Consider the following 5232-nt stretch of genomic DNA (forward strand, 5'->3'; position numbering starts at 1 on the left):
GGACAAATAAATTATCATCTGATATAAGGAAAATAATCACTCAAAATGTAAAAATGTAATTCAATTAAACAAGTTTTCCAAAAAAAATAGAAAAATAATTCCTCATATATAAAAATTTATATAATATATGCATTTTTCAAAATACATTTATATTATTTATGGGCATTTATATCAGTTCCCACTTGCATCAATTTTTTTAATATTTTATGGTCAAAATGCATTCATAATATTTATATATGGTCAAACTTTGCATTAAAATGAAAAGGATGCTAGGATTTTGTTAAATATATGTGTGTGTGTGATAATTAAATTAAAAAATAAATTTTATAATATAATAATTATACACATGAAAAGTTATAAATATAATTTAACTTCTAAGACATTAGTAATTTTTATCTCTAATTTCGAAATAATTAGGGTAGTGTTTTTCTTACGAAAGCCAGTGATATATATTGTTTTAAATATTATTTTTCAATACTTTTTTATTTTTCTTTGTTGAATAAAGTCACACAATGTAACAAAAAAAATAAGGTCGCACAATAAATGTAGATTTAAAGGTCAAACTGAATTCCCCCTCATAAAAAAAAAGTCAAAGTGAATTCAATGCGATAAAGAAGAAGAAGAAGAAAAAGATTTTTTTTTTATGTCCAGGGTACCTCGGATCTTGCATATATTATGCAATGCATTGTCCTTACGAACTGAGCTAAGTTTACGGAGACGAAAGAAGAAAAAGCTTACCCCTCTTAAATAGATTCCTCGATTATAAAAAAAATACTAAAAAAATAAATATTTTGATAAAGAAATATAGTCTAGTCACTCATATTTATTAATTAATTATTGAAACAAGTTTAAAAAAATTAATAAAAATTGTTTTAAAATAAAATATAGATTTTTTTACAACAAAATAAAATTTTCCCTATAAATATACCAACTTTTCATTTTAGTCCTTCTAAAATTTTCCTTCACCTTTTAGTCCCTATAAAATTTTCAATCACTACTTTTGGTCTCTATTTTTAAGTTAATTTTTGTATTTTTTTTTTGTAATGAAATTGTGCAGAAATATGTATAATATTGTAAAAATCTCTCTCGAAAAAAGTAGAATTTTTTAACAAAAGATAAATTAAATATGGGTTTTTAACCGCAAAGAATATAAAAATAAATATTTAATTCATGTTATGTTAAAAAAATTATTTTTTTTAGATAAATTCTTATAATATTATAAACTTTTCTGCAAAATTTTATTCAAAACTATGAATTTTGCATATGAGTTTACTTTAAAAATTTTATTCAAAACTATGAATTTTGCATATGAGTTTACTTTAAAGAATGAATCAAAAGTGAAGATGGAAAGCTTTCGAAAACTAAAAGTTAAAGAAAAAATTTAGAGGAGTTAAAATGAAAAATTGACATATTTATAAAGACTAAAAACATATCTAATCCTAAAATTTAGATGTAGGGTTGGACAAACAGAAATGGTGTTAAATAAAACTAGACTTTTGACCCGTGCGTCGCACGGGTTTTCTCGACTATAATAGAGACCAATAAATAATCTTTAACCAGTAAGATCATTGATATGGTAGAAAATATTTTCTTAAAAAAAAAAAGGCAAGCGGATAGGAATGAAATTGGTGTGCAATGCATTTTTTTAGATGAAATTTGTTAGGTTAAATAATTGCAAACCTAATAAAGCAAATGAACGGGAAAAAATTAGGTTAAGTCGCTGCAGACGTAACAGAATTAATGAATAAGGATGTCAAAAAAAGGCATGAAATTAAAAAAAAAAATCCAAAAAAAAGTGTAAAATTCTTGACAAAAAAACTATAAAATAAAAGGATCATACGTGATCATTGATATGGTAGAAAATATTTTCTTAAAAAAAAGGCAAGCGGATAGGAATGAAATTGGTGTGCAATGCATTTTTTTAGATGGAATTTGTTATGTTAAATAATTGCAAACCTAATAAAGCAAATGAGCGGGAAAAATTTAGGTTAAGTTGCTGCAGACGTAACAAAATTAATAAATAAGGATGAAAGTGGCAGTCATGGTGGAAAAGTAAAAACAATCGATAAAAGAATGAAAGAAAAAACAAAATAAAAAGTTAAAAAAGAGGTTCATAACACGTGCAGGTAATGTCACTGGGTTTGAGCACGTGCTTTTCTATTATTGATAAAATACATTTTTCACTCAATAAAATAATTATTTTATTTTTTGAGCAAAAAAAATAATTATTTTTAGCATTAATAGAATACGTAATTACTTGACCAAAAAAATAGAATATTTAAAAATTATTTTTGTACTATAAATAAATAATAAAATTGACGCTTGCACCATAAGTTCTATCAACCGATGTCTAACGCCTAATTTTCACGACGGAAATCTTCAGTCACATAGAATGAAGAAATTTTAGGCAGAGAGTTGAAAGAGAACCGAAAGTACCCCAAATTGAAAAATACGCGATCTAACTTCTTTGTTCCGAATCCGTAAGTTTTTCTTCCTCCTATCTCTCTTTGTATTTTTTTTTTCTTCTTTAGGATTTTTCCTAAAATTTCAAGCATGACATAGAAAAAGAGCATATGGGAGATTCATAACAATGCAAATTATAGGTGTTTTTCTTTTTTGATGTGATGTTTCAGTCTTTGAATTTGGGTATGCATGTCACGATAGTTTGATTGAATTTTGTTTGACCGGATGATGCTTAACAAAAAAAAAAATATTTTGATTGAATTTTGTCCCGTGAGCATAGCTCAGTTAGTAGGACAATGCATTATTATATGCATGGGCCGGGGTTCGAACCCCGGACACCCCGCTTATTCACCTTATAAGGTGAATTCTAGCCACTAGGCTACCTAACAAAAAAAAAATTATTGAACTCTTATTACGAGTCGTGTGTTAGTATTTAATTTTAAAAATATAAAGTTTTTTTTGGATGTAAACCATGTATCATTTGCGTGCAATTGACGGTAAACTTTCCCTGATAGTATTATCGCTATTGTATGTTCAATGTTGGATTCGAAATCAGAATCTTTGTTGAAACAGCAAAAACACAAAAAATATAAAGTTTTTTGACCGTGTATATTTTGTTTCTTATTATTGTTTTGATCTTGGTTATTGTTCATAATGAGCTAGTATTGTTTGTTGGATTCTTATCAATTTCTATGATCTATGTGTGAATGTTATATCCCGTAACAATGTGTGTGTGTGTGCATGTGAGAATTTTCATGAATTTTCATCCCTATATTTATTAAATATTTTTAATTAACTGGATTTTCTAACTATCTTTGTTGATTGTGGTTTTCCAAAACAATATGATCTCAATGAAGCAGAAGAGTATTAGGTTATGTCGAGAAAGTCAAGTGAAATTCCAGACGATCCCAAAGAAAGGGAAAAACAGAAGAATCTTGAAAATCATGCAGGTGGCTCGAGTTTGCTTATTTCTCAGCTCGATCGTGATGCATCAATCCATTGTCTCCTTCGGTTGTCAAGGTCTGATTATGGCTCAATCGCTGCATTAAACCGAAGTTTTCGATCACTTATTACAACTGGAGAATTATATCAACTTAGGCGAAAAATGGGCATAGTGGAACATTGGGTTTACTTTTCTTGTGATGTCCTTAAATGGGAGGCCTATGATCCAAATCGTGATTGGTTGATGCAATTGCCGAAAATGAGTTCCAATATATGTTTTATGCTTTCAGACAAGGAGTCACTGGCTGTTGGTACGGAGCTTCTTGTTTTTGGAAGAGAAATAACGGGTCCTGCCATATATAAGTATAGCATTCTGACAAATTCATGGTTGAAGGGAATGGCAATGAATACTCCTAGATGCTTGTTTGGTTCTGCCAGCCTCGGAGAAATTGCAATATTAGCCGGTGGTTGTGATCAACATGGCAACATATTGAGCTCTTCTGAGCTCTATAACTCAGATACCGGCACATGGGAGGTTCTTTCGGACATGAACACACCAAGGAGAATGTGTTCAGCCGTGTTTATGGATGAAAAATTTTATGTCCTTGGCGGTGTTGGAGTTGACAAAACAACACAACTAACTTGTGGTGAAGAGTTTGATCTCAAGACACGGAAATGGCGCAAAATACCTAACATGTGTCCACCGCGTAACGAGGGAGATGGTGCGAATGAGACACCTGTCAGTGGCGAGGCACCTCCTTTAATTGCAGTTGTAAAAAATGTATTGTACGCTGCTGATTATTCGCAACAAGAAGTAAAAAGATATATTAAAGACGAAAACTCATGGGTCACCGTTGGAAGCCTCCCTGAGCGAGTAACCTCGGTAAATGGATGGGGAATGGCCTTTAGATCATGTGGAGATAAGCTAGTTGTCATTGGAGGTCCTAGTCGTTATGGTGGAATGGTAACAGAAGTCAATGCTTGGGTAGCAAACGAAGGTGCACCACAATGGAATTTGCTTGCCATTATTCAATCAGGGAGCTTTGTGTACAATTGTGCTGTGATGGGTTGTTGAGGTGCATGTTTCTGATTTCTGGAAAAAAAATCAACAATCTTAATTTTAATGAGATGGATTTTAACATAAGGGATAGTTGTCATTTCATTTGGGGAAATTTCAGATTCTTTGAAAAGCATCAATATTAATCTTTAGGGTTTCAACTTTCAAATCTCATTGATGTTGTCTTCGTTTTCTTTTGTTCATGGGTCTTTTGGTGTATTATATATTCATAGGTGAATAATTCGAGATCATGTTACATATTTGATTGTAATGCTCACTTCCGTAAGTTTAATTGAAGCAATGCAGAATCTTAATTGATCTCAATTTAATTTATGTACTTTCGACTTGCTCTTTTAATATTGTCATTTTTTGGGGTTATCACGCTATTGTTACAAAGTTTTCACCACTTTTTGTTGGAAAACCTCTGGATATATAAAGTGGGTTCTCATCTCCAAACCTCTAGTACATTCATACAATTTTCTTTTTAAAAAAAAAACTTGGAAATGTACTAGATTTCTTAAGTTGTGAAAATTTGAGCCTTCCTTAAGAAATTCATCAACACAATGTTTTCTTCGTCCTTAATTCTCCATTATATTATCTTTGAATTCATTGTATGATTTCTATTAAAATGGATAATGTGTTATTACATTATAAGGAGAGAATCTATAGCTTACAAACTCTCACGATAGACGTGGTCCTTTAATTTTTAACATTTTATTATTGGTCTTTAAGTTTTATTTTTCCCAAGGTAGTCATTTTTGTCACGCTCA

The 5232-nt window shown here is 30.2% G+C and overlaps 1 pseudogene across 1 annotated transcript; it reads left to right on the plus strand.

Moving 5' to 3' along the window:
- Positions 1 to 2357: 2357 nt before the first annotated feature.
- On the plus strand, positions 2358 to 4779 carry LOC146949773 (F-box/kelch-repeat protein At1g74510 pseudogene; annotated as a pseudogene). The gene is made up of 2 exons (XR_015027377.1): positions 2358 to 2480; positions 3324 to 4779. The product of XR_015027377.1 is annotated as an F-box/kelch-repeat protein At1g74510 pseudogene (transcript).
- Positions 4780 to 5232: the final 453 nt, after the last annotated feature.

The sequence above is a fragment of the Medicago sativa genome, chromosome 2 (genome assembly GCF_051527215.1).
Source record: "Medicago sativa cultivar Bolivia chromosome 2, Bolivia_mono, whole genome shotgun sequence".
NCBI classification, from domain to species: Eukaryota; Viridiplantae; Streptophyta; class Magnoliopsida; order Fabales; family Fabaceae; genus Medicago; species Medicago sativa.